This window comes from Mauremys mutica, unplaced genomic scaffold (genome assembly GCF_020497125.1).
Source record: "Mauremys mutica isolate MM-2020 ecotype Southern unplaced genomic scaffold, ASM2049712v1 Super-Scaffold_100341, whole genome shotgun sequence".
NCBI classification, from domain to species: Eukaryota; Metazoa; Chordata; order Testudines; family Geoemydidae; genus Mauremys; species Mauremys mutica.
Window position 1 is genome coordinate 24,421 of NW_025423319.1, and position 13,235 is coordinate 37,655.

General features: G+C 55.9%; 1 non-coding gene across 1 annotated transcript; it reads left to right on the top strand.

Annotated features, from left to right (window-relative positions):
• Positions 1-3,193: 3,193 nt before the first annotated feature.
• TRNAF-GAA lies at positions 3,194-3,266 on the top strand. The gene has a single exon. It is a non-coding gene; the product is annotated as a tRNA-Phe (tRNA).
• Positions 3,267-13,235: the final 9,969 nt, after the last annotated feature.

A 13,235-nucleotide genomic window follows, 5' to 3' on the forward strand; every position in this document is an offset into this window, starting at 1 on the left:
GCTCCTGCTGGGAAGTGTCTGTCCAGTGGCAGCACCCAGTGCACATTCCCCACTTACCAACTCATCTTCAGTATATCGGCCACTGAACCTTGCAAGGTGGGAGGGTCCCAGTGGTCGGGCTCCAGCCCCTGGATCCCGAGCCTGGCAAGCCCGAGTCAGCCGGCCTGGGCCAGCTGTGGGGTTTAATTGCACTGCAGACATACATGGGTGTCACAATCCCAGCTTTCTCCTCAGGGAATCAAGCCCTCGTCCCCCCGTGACAGGCAGGGAGCGTCACCACTGTACGCGTGAGGTCGGAACTGACACTGCCCCTGCACAGGGACCCAGGGGAACGGCTCGGGCAGCTCCTTGGCCAGCTGTGGCTGGCAGGAGACCCAGCGAGGCAGGAGTTGCTCTGGGTTCTCTGCAGGGGAGATTAACTGGGAGAAGGGGGGAGTTTGTCTCTGATTTACAGGGAGCTTTGCCAGAGTGGAGCCTGTAGGTCACATGCTGGGGGGCTGTGACGGGCACACAGGCTCCGTGCTCTGGAACAGCTCTGAGTCAAACCCAGGCAGGAGCCTCGTCAGTGTGACTCCCCCAGGGGACGCTCTCACTGGGGGAAGCCTCCTTGGCTTCAGCAGCTCCTGGGACTGACCTTGGACCTTTCAGTCCCCCTGTTCCACACCAGGAGCTTCCTGCAGTGAGTCCACCTGAATCGGACACCTCGGAAAGCCTCACCCCCCCCGAAGGGGAGTCCTGCACCCCCAACTTCCACAGTCACCAGTGACTCTCAGCCAGCGCTGTACAACAGAAGGTTTGTTAGGGGTCTGGGATCCAGCCTGGGAAAGTTCTGTGTTCGCACAGGAAGCAGGAAGATTCAGCAACGTCCATCTTGGGCAGACCCCGAACTCAGAGCCTGGGCTCTCCCCTCGAGTCCCCAACCCAGCAGACTCCTTGCTCCCAACAGCCCGACTCAGCCAGGCCCTTTGCCCCTCGTCTGTCCTTTGTCCTGTTTCCCTGGCAACCTGCTCACCTGGCCTCCAGCTCGTTCTTTGTTCTCCGACTGCTCCCAGCCAGCTGGCCTCTTGCAGCAGGTGCGCCCCGGCCATCGGTTGCTAGGAGACAAAATTTGTGGCCATTGTCTGGGCCCAGGCAGCTCGACAGCAGCCACACCTGCCCTTTGGGGGTCTCTGCCAAGATTTAACCCCCTTGTCCCACCACCGAGATCCGTGGTCCCAAAACACTTCAGGGTCATGCCCCCCCCCCGTCCATGCTCCCCCTGAGTCGTGGCTGTGAGTGGGGCCGCAGCTAAGGGGGAAGGGACACAGACAGGGGTAAGGGGGCTGAGGCAGGGGCCAGAGCTGGGGCTGGAGCCAAGAGTGGAGCTGGGTGGCTCCCCCTCCGCACCCCCATGGGGGCTGGCCCGGGCCCAGCTGCATCCCCCTGAATGTTACTCCATTCCCCCTGGCAGGGTGCACCCCACATTTTGGACCTTTAACCTAGATAATCGTGCAACAAATAGGGGAAACTGAGGTACACACAAGATGCAAACAAAACATCCGGAAAATTCCCACTTCGTCACAGGGGTGTCAGTGGGGTCTGAGCTGGGCAGCAGCACAGGGAAGTGGGGAGGTTAAACTGCAAAACATCCCCCTGTGTTCCCGCAAAAGCCTCTCGTTTACCCCCTAACCCCCTCCCCATGAAAATCTCCACCCCTGCCCTGGCCCACACACACCCCCTCACTCCAACGCAGATTTTTAACTTTTCTTACTTGTCCTTGGCCTTCCACAAACATTGTTCCCATCAAAATCATCAAAGGCTTTTACAATGAGAATGAGAAAACAAACTAAATCAAACCCAAAGGAACCGCTATCGACCTCCCCACCACACACACTTTGGGTCTGAATTTTTCTACTGAAATGTTGAGGCAATAAAACTCTCACTGCTCTTGTCCAGAAACAAACCTAAGCCCCACCATGCAGTACCTGGGGCATCTATGTCTGACCCGCCAAGGCTTCAGCTCCTTTGGGGAGATTTCCAGCTGCCCAGTCCTGCTGCTATTCCAGGGGAGCAATTCCTGACTCCTGTCAGCATTTATCTCAGACCCGTTCTGGGCATCACAGGTTTCTCCGGGAAAGGGCAGCGAGTGGTTCTAGGGTCCAGGGATCCTCCTCCAAATTGAGCTAGAACCTGAGACTCCTTCCCCTTCCCCAGGATGTGGGCGGGGAGGCATTTCACAGAGCTCTCGGAGCTATAGCCCGTGGCTAAGGAGAAAGAAAAAGCCTCCTATCCCCCTCTGCTCTGGGGGCTGGGTTTCCTCCTGAAGCCTCTGCCCCCCACCTAGTGCCTATGGCTCATCCCTGACCCTTGCTGCTGCTCCTTGCTATAGACTGTGAAAGGAGCGGAGGCAGCGCAGGAGCCTTCTGGGGACGCAGATCTGAGGCTTTGGGGAGACACATTGTCTGAGACATCAGAGCGCTGCAAACCATGCAGCCACCCCCTCAATCCGAGGCCTGTTCCAGCCCTGAGTCTGGGCTGCCGCGATCCCTCCCCCAGAGCAGGGCGCCCACAGATTACAGCCTGGAAATAAGCGTGTGAGACTAACTCCTGTTCTCCCTGACAGGGCCTCCCCTAGACCAAGTGGCATCCCAGGCAAGACGTGTCTTCAGTGCCCCCCAGCCCCGCTCCATATGTTAAACCATTGAATACCTTATTTTTATTGCATTTGTAGCTCATTTCATGATTTCGATGCACAATCTGGATGCATGATTTTCTCTATCATATAAGACAATAAATGTTCATGCTAGGATATGTAAATGTGTATTTATTCATGCCATATATAAGCAAATTAAAAAATCATTTCTTTTAAGCATATAGAAACTTTTAATTTTGACAGTAACTGAAATGTACTAACATCTAGAAATGGAGCCCTCACCAGCACAGGGTGGGCCAGTATTAAATAGTGTTACAGTCGGAGACAGACAGCGTTAGGATGTTAACCCCAGGCCCTGTGTTCAAAGGTCGCTTCTCTCGCCTTTCCCCCATGAACTGAAGTGCAGCATTCGAGAGATCCAGAGACTAGTTGATGACGTTTCCAAGTGCTAAAATAGCGAGTGATGTCCATCTTGCTTTGGCCATTGTTGATTGGAGAGATGGTTTATGGAGAATAAACTTCAAGGTGAGGAAAGGCAGCCCAAAAAGGCCCTCTACAGGTGCTGAAGTAGCTCAGTTGGGAGAGCATTAGACTGAAGATCTAAAGGTCCCTGGTTCAATCCCAGGCTTCAGCAGACTGTTTTATCCCTCTTCATGCAGCAGTGGGCTCTTTCCTGGAAGCCCAGCACTGCCTTTACTCAATGCAAGTCCCTCATTTTGGGCTTCACTGCAGGAAAAGGCAGCATGGGCTTCTGCACCCAGTTGGCCCACCGGACCTTTCTTTCTTCTCTTGCTGCTTCTCAGCAAGGGGAAGAAAAAGAAGCTCCCCCTCAAGTTAGAGTCACAAGGGTGATGTAAGGACGACTTCCTGATCCCTGGCTCCAGTCCTCTGCTCTTCCAGCTGACCCATCAGAGAGCTGCTGCCAGTTTCTCCAGGTTCACCCATCAGTGTGTGCCAGGGTGAGCACCACCAAAGTGCAGGGAATTTGAGGGCAGGGCAGGGCAGGGCACTGTAATGGAGTTTCTGTAGTGTAGTGGTTATCACATTTTCCTAACCTGCATCAAGACGGCTAGGCAGAACTGACACCAACTTGTCTGGGGTGTTTCCCAGAAGCAGAGCACAAGTGTGAAATACGGGCAGCATAGAACCAATATTCATAACGTCAACTACAAAAATGATACACATCTAGAGATAGCATCATTATAATCAGCCAATCAGAACCTCTCCATAGACCCCTTACACAACAACCTTTATACAATATTGGCTGCAAATATAGAGCAGCGGTTGCAACGGTGATCTATACAGTTACAGATTATGTCAATAACATCACAGGAGGTGACACGGCATCAGTGAGACTGATACTGGAATAGCCTCCAGTTTCGGTGCCCTCGTTTGAAAAAGATGTTGTGAAATTAGAGTTTGGGGCAGCAAAGAGCCACCAAATGTTCTGAGAGCTGGAGAAAAATGCCTTCTAGTGAGCTATTGAAAGAGCTCAACCTGTTTAGCTGATCAAAAGAAGATTGAAAGGTGACTTCATTGAAGTGTTGAAGTGCCTTAATGGAGAGAAAAGATTGGGTATTAAAGGGCTCTTGAATCGAGCAGAGAAAGGCATAACAAGACCCAGTGGCTGGAAGGTGAAAAGAGACAAATTCATATTACAATTAAGGCACAAATATTCAACAGTGAGGATGATTCACCACAAGAACAAGCTACCAAGGAAAGTGGTGGATTCTCCATCTCTTGATGTCATTTCATGAAGACTAGATGCCTTTCTGGAATGTGTTTGCCCCAAAAGTAGCTCTTGTGTCATACAGGAGGCCTGTAATATGCAGGGGGTCAGATTAGATGCTCTAATGGTCTCTTCTGGCCATAAAGTCAACTAATTTCTGAAAAACCGAGTGTAGCATTGGGAGCAGCGTCTGATGTTTTCCTGTCTAGCCGGCTTGCTGCCTAGAACGAACGCTCCTCGAGTGGGGTGATCCACAGGGAGTAGCTGAAACCTGCAAAGTGCCTGGCCAGGGGCAGAACATTAGCCCAGCAAGGGAGGGGTGCGGCAGTGACATCACAAAGGCCTTTGGCAGGACCTCCGCCTATTGGTCCAAGGTGGTGGGGAGGTGGTGACCTCACAGAGAGATGCTGACATCAGCCAGGCAGGACAGGGGCGAGGGGCCAGGGAAACCTCAGAGACCCCTGTGGCTTTGCTTCAGCAAGTCTCCTTCTCCAGGTCTCTCTCTGAGGACTGAGAGAGTATTCGGGTTCACGGACGTGAGCGCCAGGAGGAACCTCTTTTGAGTTTTCTCCTTCCCTTTTAGTGATTTTACTAGACAACAGCCGTCCCTGTTTAGAAGGTAAGAGCCTCCTGGAGGTTTGAAACCGGTTCAGTCTGATCCATCTGGTGAGAGTTGAATTCTAGGCATGGAAAACACGAGCTTAAGGAGGCAGAATTTTATTCCGCACGTGGGATTTTGTCCCTTAGAATCACTGGAGACATTGGGGTTTGTGCTTTTTGTTTCACCTTTTCCTCCATCCATCCCTCCCTCCTTTCTCTTCGTCTCTTGCTTCTTTTGTCCTTTCTCCTGTTCCCCTCCCACTACCACCTGTGTGTGTGTGTGTGTGTGTGTTGCGGGGGAGGGCTCTGCAGCTCCCACTGTGGGAGGTCCACTCAAAAATGTGGGTCTGAAATAGTGCTTGGGCAGTGATCCCCCACCAGTGACCTGGGCCATCCTTTGGGCTCTCTGGTGAGAACCCTCAGCCTCCCGTCCTCAGTCTCTACCCTGATTGGCTAAGCAGGGGGTTATTGACAGGGAGGAGACTCAGGTCCTTGTTGTTCTCTTTCAAGACCAAGGAAATAAGTCAGAACCAGTTCTGTGTTTGATGGATTTTGCTGCTTCTCTCCATTAATGGTCTCTGAGCAGTTCATGATTCTCTCTGACATTGCAGTTCTCCTCAAATACTTGCTGAATAATTCCTGTGCACTGTTGTTGGTCTGGAGCTCATCTGAGAGCACTTTATTCAGGTCATTCAATGTCTGAAATGCAAGATCCGATGGCGAGTTTGAAAATCAGGGCTCTTGGGTCCTATTCCCAACTCTGCCCCTGACTGGCCATGTGACCTCAGACAAGTCAATTCTCCTTTCTCAGCCTTAGCTTCTCCCTCTTTCGAGTAGGGATAATAATGATCCGCTCCTACCTACCTCACAGTGCGTGGAGGCAGGGCCGGCTCTAGGTTTTTTACAGTCCCAAGCAAAAAAATTTTTTGGCTGCCCCCACCCCAGCCCTGGCCTCCCCCCTGCACCTCCCTGCCATCCCAGCCCTGGGCTCTCCCCCCCACATACCCCATGCTGCCCCAGCTCTTGGCTCCACCCTTTGCCCCCCACTGCTCCCCCACCGACACCCCCCCTGCCACCCCAGCCCTGGGCTCTGCCCCCTCCACCCACACCCCCTGTCACCCCAGCCCTGGGCTCTCCCCACACACACACACCCCTGCACTCTCCTTCCACCCCAGCCCTGGGTCACTGGTAACTTGCCCCTCCAGGGCGGGTCATTCAGCAGGGATTTTGGATGTGCACAGAACACAGACAGGATTGGTTCCCATATGGTTACAGAGCGGCAGTAAAGTGGAACAATTTTCAGCTTGTGTGATTGGAGGAGATCTGGATGCATATTATAAGACTGTCCTCCATAAATGAGGAAAAGTTGAGGTGCCTTTATTATTCTTTTGTTCCACTCTTTCTTTCTCTGGGGAATTTGCCAGTGCAATATCACTGTCTTCCTTTTAAACAAATAAAACAAAAACAAACAAAATGGAAATGGCTGTTGAAAATAGCAATTCCAGTCCTAATAACCCCTGGGAAGCATTTCTTGCTCAATTTTATCCTACTTTTTCTACAGCAAATGACAGTGGATCAGCATATTTGATTTGGGAGAAATGAAGTAACAGCTGCCCAAACTGAGCTGGAGCACTCCTGAATGTTGAGGTGTTCAAATCTGGAAGGCAGGCGCTAGATTCCCTTTCTGAACATTAACTAAAACTGGAAAGGAAAAGTCAATTTCTGCTTCCACGGCTCAAGAGTGGAAATCCTCCTACGTGCTTGGTACTGTATCTAGAACTGTCCAGGTCCAGTAGAGCCTCCCCTCCCTCACTTTTCATTTTAAATTCTAGTGGGATCCACGTACCTCCCTTGCCAGGCTTCAGCTAGAGAGGGGCCCTGTCCATTTAGTTCCCCCAATTCCTTCTTTGGGGGCTGCCAGGTGAGGTCACACCAGTATCCCTCAGCCAGTCTGGGGGTGTCTTCTGAAGGGGATGTCTGGGGCAAAGCTTTCTAGTCCAAAACGTCGGTGGCTGGAGAGGGGGTGCCATATTCAGTAGTTTAATTTTTGGTATTGCACTGATTGACTGCTGTGTGCAGTGATATAGTGACCCCCCCCCCCCGGGTGTTTGAATGAGGCTTTATACTGGGGGGGGTGAGGGGGCAAGTGGGGAGCAGGTGGGCGAGTGGCAGGTGGGCACAGAGGTGAGCAGTGAGCCAGCAGGGGCTCTAGGGGTGGGCAGGGGGGTTTCTGGCAGGGGAGGGAGGAGGTGAAAGGAGGGGAGTGGTGGGTGGGGGACTGACTAGCAGGAGATGCAGCAGGCCAGCGGGGGGCTGGGGGGTGAAGAGGGGTGTGATGGTGAGATCTGGTCACCCTATGGGGGCTGTTTCTTCTCCCTCCTCCAAACCTTCCTTTTCGGCCCACAGCTGTTTCGGGGGGGCGGCGCTGGGGAAGGAGGGTTGGTTTCTGCGGGGCGGGCGGCACTGTGGGGGGGGGGTTGTTTCCACAGGGATGGGTGGCGCTGGGGAGGTGTTTCAAGGGGGCTGGGTGGCACAGCAGGGGCCCAATTTTATATTCTTGCTTTTGGTGTAAAAATAGCTAGTTACGGCTCTGGGACCCCATATTGTGCAAGGTGCTGTACGATCCCTGGACAACACTGGGACACCCAGGGGGTTCCCCCCAATTTCCCTGAGCCTCTGCTGCCCAACTGCTTCTGACTCCATCTGGATCACCCCCCCCCTTGCAAAAAACCCACCTTGTAAAACAGTCCTTCTTTCCCTGCCCCCTGATTCTGCTTTCACACCCTGGGCCCATCTCCTCTCTTTGTCCCGCCCCCTTCAGGTGATCAGAGATGGAGGCAACTTCAGCCACTGGAGACAGCCCCAGCGAGCGCTGCAGCCCGCCCGGGGAGGGTGTTTGCAGACACAGGAAGGGAGCAGCTGGGACCGGGGGGTGCTGGGAAGAAGGAGGCAGGAGAACAAATCCCAGATGGGGGGGGCAGCTCCTGGGGGTGGGGCTCTGGCACACACTGGGGGTGGGGCAGCTCCTGGGGGCGGGGCTCTGGCACAGCCCGGGGGCGGGGCAGCGCCCGGGGGCGGGGCTCTGGCACAGCCCAGGGGCGGGGCAGATCCTGGGGGCGGGGCTCTGGCACAGCCCGGGGGCGCGGCAGCTCATGGGGGCGGGGCTCTGGCACAGCCCGGGGGCGGGGCAGCTCCTGGGGGCGGGGCTCTGGCACAGCCTGGGGGTGGGGCAGCTCCTGGGGGCGGGGCTCTGGCACAGCCCGGGGGCGGGGCAGCTCCTGGGGGGCGGGGCTCTGGCACAGCCCAGGGGCGGGGCAGCTCCTGAGGGCGGGGCTCTGGCACATTGTGACGCAGGAGCCCGGGCTCAGCAGCTGCTCCCTGGTGGCCACGTGCTGCCGGCAGCGCTGGAGCCACCCGGGCCGGAGCGGAGCCGCTGTTCTCAGCTGCAGCAGGAGCTGCCCCCGGCCCCGCTGGGCTCCAGGTGGGGACGGAGCCTGGGGCCCGGGGTTCCCCTGGGTGCGGCTGGTGGGGCGGGAGGGGAGAGGCCGGAGCTGCAGGCGGGGAAGGGCGGGGGGGTTGATCGGTCTCTGGGCACCAGGGGAGCCCCGGGGCAGAGTGTGTGTGTGAGTGTCCCGGGCCCAGGTGTGCGCATGGGGGGAGCCCCAGCACCCCAATGCCCTGAGCCCCGGCTGGGGAGGCTGCTCCCCCCTCCCGTGGGGGCTCCGGGGGAGGAGGCTGCGGCGGCTGCAGGTGGGTGCTCGGCCCCCCTGGGAATGACCCGCTGCCGGCAGCTTGTGGCGCCTCCTCCGCTGAGCTTTTCCCCGGGGGCGGCCTGGGCGCAGCTGCGATCAGCTGTTTGCTGGGCAGGCTCCGCTCCGCTGCTCCCCCCCCCCTGCTCCTGGGGGGCTGAGTGAGCCCCCCCCAAACAGCCCCAGGGGTCGGTGGGGGGGCGGGGCCAGCAGCAGCAGAGCCCCCCCCGCTCCCCTGGGGCTGCCCTGCCCCGCTCAGGCTGGGGGCTCTGCCAGGGCCCCCGCGTGAATCGCTGCTCCCTGCCCGCCAGGCTCTGCTCCGGCCACAGCAGCGGCGGGAGCCCCGGGGAGCCCGGCTGGGCTGGGGGAGAAGCTCCAGATACCGGCAGAAGCTGCGGTGGGGGGGGGGGAGAGGAGCCGAGCTGAGGGGGGAGGGGGAGGAGCAGGGGGAGAGGAGCCACCCTGGGGCAGGGGGTTGGAAGCCCCGGACCCTGGCAGAAGATGTGGGGCTGAAGTCCCCGGCTCGGGAGCCCCAGCCACCTTAGTAGCAAAAGTTGCAGGGCTGAAGCCCTGACCCCCCCCCTCTGTGTGGAGCTGGCCTGAGCCCCTCTCGCTCCCATCCCCCCTGTGGAGCTGGCTCCCACTCTCCGGCTGTGGAGAAATTCAGCCCCAATCTCCCCATGTTGGTATCTCCATTTCCCCACCATCACGCAGCCATGGATGGATTTAGCCCAGGAGGCAGGGTCACTGTTGGCCCCATTGGGCAGGTGGGATCTAGGGCACAAGGAGGTGAAGTGACTTTCCCAAGGCTAAGCAGGGAGTCTGTGGCAGAGCAGAGACTCAAACCCAGAACACCTGAGCCTGAGTCCTGTGCCTTAACCACTAGGCAACCTTCCCCCCGAAGGAGAGGGAACCTCCTCCGCCACTTTGAGTGTGTGGGTGGGAGCAGCCACTAGACAGAGCTGTCAGGAGGTGGGGAGGGGGGTTGGATAGTTGGGGGGGTGATTAGAGCGTGGGGGGGTCTCTGGAGGGGGCGGTCAGGGGACAAGGAGCAGGGGGGTTGGATGGGTTGAGGGTTTGGGGGGTGCCTGGGAGGGGTAGAGCGGGGTCGGGGCAGGCAGGGAGCAGAGGGAGTTGGATGGGTCGGGAGTTCTGGGGGTCCTGTCAGGGGCGGGGAGCAGTTGGATGGGGCGTGGGAATCCTGGGGGTCTGTCTGGGGGCAGGGGTGTGGATAAGGGTCAGGGGGACAGGTAGGGGATAGGGTCCTAGGGAGGCAGTTACAGTGGGGGGGGTCCCAGGAGGTGGCAGTCAGGGGACAAGGAGCAGGGGGGGTTGGGGGTTCTGAGGGGGGCAGCCAGGGGGCAGGAAGGGGGAGGCAGTGGATGGGGTGGGGCTAGGGCGGGGCTCCCTGGGTGCGCACCCTAATGAAATGTGCTGCACACGCCTATGGTCACAGGGGTGAGCCACTTGCATCCTTTTCCTGTTTGTGCCATTTCTTTCTGTCTCAAAACCTGAGAACAATTCTCTCTAGTTCTTCCCCTTCTCTCTCCCCTCCCCACATGTGGCTAGAAAACCCCAGGAGATTCCCTCGTTTTCCCTAAAGTTATTGACTCTCTAGTCTCTCATTTTCCCTATTTTCTCTGTAATTCTTAAATGCTCCTCAGCTTTGGGATGTGAACCCAGCCCGTTTATCTGCAGCAATTTGTCCTTGGGTAGGTGGAATTTGCTGTCCTGTGTCACTCCCCCAGCGTGGGTGCTGGTTAGTAGGTGCTGGCTGGGGGAGCCCGCAGACACGGCTGCCTCTGGGGGGGAGATGGGGGGGCTGATCTCTGCCAGCGACAGGACATGGCCGCACAGGAGGGGAAGGGAGGAGCCAGTGTCCCTATGGAGCCTGCCCAGCCCCTTTGGTTCTGCTCCTTTCCAGCATTTTGTTCAGAGACTTTATTACTGGGGAGGCTGAAAAATCTCCCTGTGGGCTTAGCCTGGCAGGAGGGACCAGGTCTCCCCTGCAATAAAGAGCTGGAGCATGTTCCCAGCATGGCAGAACCTAGGCTGTGTCTCTGCAGGGAAAGATCCTGGGGGAATCGTGATGTGACATGAACTAAAGCCTGTTCTGAAACCTCCACAACTGCCCTTCTCGCCCTGCCAGGCTGCAGGATGTCGTCCGTGTTTCGCTCCAGCTCATCCCATCCTCTTATGGGACAGGGAAGGGAAATGGCTGCAGTGGAGCCAGTTCAGGTAGGGATTATCGGGGGTTTGCTGGTGGATTCCTGCTGGAGGGAGAGGAACAGCAAATACACCGGAGGAGGGAGGCTTGGGCAGTCTGGCTTGGAGGTTGGAGTAGCCAAAACATTCACGGGGGGAGAATGGGAGGAGGCCAGGGTGTAGCAAACATGTTGGGACTTGTTCAATATGTGGCTTCCATTCTAGGAACAGACCCACGGGGTTAGAAGGTGGAAATGCTCTAATTTGTGGGACAGGAAACAACCCCCCTAGGTGGAGCTAGGAAAACAGACCAGACTCCCAGGGCTGGAGCCCGACCTGATTAACCAGCGGCTGCTGAGAGATGTGAGGGGCACCCACCAGGGAGGCTTTGGGGGGGGTTCTTAACCTTTTTCTTTCTAAGGCCCCCAACGTGCTATAAAAACTCCACGGCCCTGCATGTGCCTGGTTCTCTGCGTATAAAAGCCAGGGCTGGCGTTAGGGGGCGGCAACCAGGGCAGTTGCCTGGGGCCCCATGTGACAGGCCCCCCCCTCAAAGCTAATTGCTCAAGCTTTGGCTTCAGCCCCTGGTGGGCAGGGCTCATGGCCCCAGGCTTCAGCCCAGGCAGGGAGGTTTGGGCTTTCTGCCCTGGGCCCAAGCGAGTCTGACACGGGCCCTGCTTGGAGGCCCCCCTGAAACCTGCTCGCAGCCCCCCAGAGGTCCAGGGACCCCTAGCTGAGAACCACGGCCTTAGGGGATGTGCCCCTCCCCCACACCCAGCTCCAGGGCTGGCCTTAGAGAAAATGGTGCCCTGGGTGAACTTGTATTTTGGTGCCCCCCATCCCCTCTGGCCCCCACGGGCTCCCCACCATCATGTCCAGACCCCGATGCCTCCCTCTAGGGCCTAATTTGTATTGAAAGAGGCACCAGAGCTCAGCCCTGGCACAAATTCAGCACTGGAAGGGCGGCCTCACAGCAGCGGCTGCTGGCCGAGCGCCCAGCTCTGAAGGCCATGCCACCGCCAGCAGCAGCGCAGAAGTGAGGGTGGCCTGGTGTGTGGTATATTGTGCAGCCTTTTATTTTATGTAAAGTGCAGTTTGTAATGTGGCATTACACCACCACGGGGTCGGCTCTGGTGGCGACAGTTTCAAGCTTAACAGAGTGAAAGTCGCCTCTGCTACTTGCTTCAAATGTACAGTCTTTAGGAACACGCAAAGACCAAGGGAAGTGACCACACAGACATTCACAAGCACAAGGTCTAGTCGGTTTTACAAGTTTTATTAAAGTTACAGTTAAGGTTATGACGCCCCAAGCGCACAGAAATTCTATAAAGACTTGTGCAAAAGTTACAACTCTAGTTCCACTCACATCCTGACAATAGTATTAGGGTCTGATGTGTCTCTCATGGATTGATCATCAGTAGAGGGATGGTTCCTGCAGGAATTTCCCACAGGGAGCTCAATTTTCCCGCTCTGGGCACCCCCTTTTTATAACGTGTTTCTGATTATACCTCATTAGCATTGACGCACAACCTGTGTCCTGTGGTTAAGGCACATTTGGAAACAGAGGTGCCTTTCCAGAATTTTTTTTATTTAAAATTAATCTTCTGGCTGATTGTTCACCCTGTTCCCACTTGGTACCTCTTTTCCCATCATCTTAGGGCATCGGGTTTTTCCTCGGCCATTTACTTCTGTCAGCATTTCTTAGCTCCAAGGCCTAAAATAGCGAAGCTAAAATCTTGCAGGTCTCAGCCTACAGGCCTTGCGTGTTAACCCTATTTACGTAGATACCTAATACGTGATTATTCTCGCTACAGACCGAACAATCGATTCTCTATTTAGCACACAGTGATTCCATGTGACATAATTTGTTAGTTAATTATAACACCACACAATAAATGAACGGTAAACTAAAATCATTGGCTGCCATTCCCACCCTTACTCCTACACTGGTGCTGTGGCCTGTGGTGCCTGGCGCTCTGCCTGCAGCTCAAGATGGGCTTTGCGCTCTCACACGGGGGCTGCATCTTGCCGGAGCCCCAGATACCCTGCAGCCCTGTGGCCACTCCTGGCTCATCAGGGGCCATTTCAGATTTTGGGGAGGGGGCAACTTTAACTGTGATTCCAGGGGCTACTGAGGTACCTGGAAAACTGTAGGTTTTTCTGCAGAAAATAACTTAGAAATGCTTCTGTTAGCAAATTTCTATCTAATTGTTATATAAAGAAAGATAAATATATATTGATTCCAATTACAGCCACGTATTAAATTTAAGAGTAAATTTAGAACAATCAGGAGATAATACAGCAAGATATTCCCTCTCCC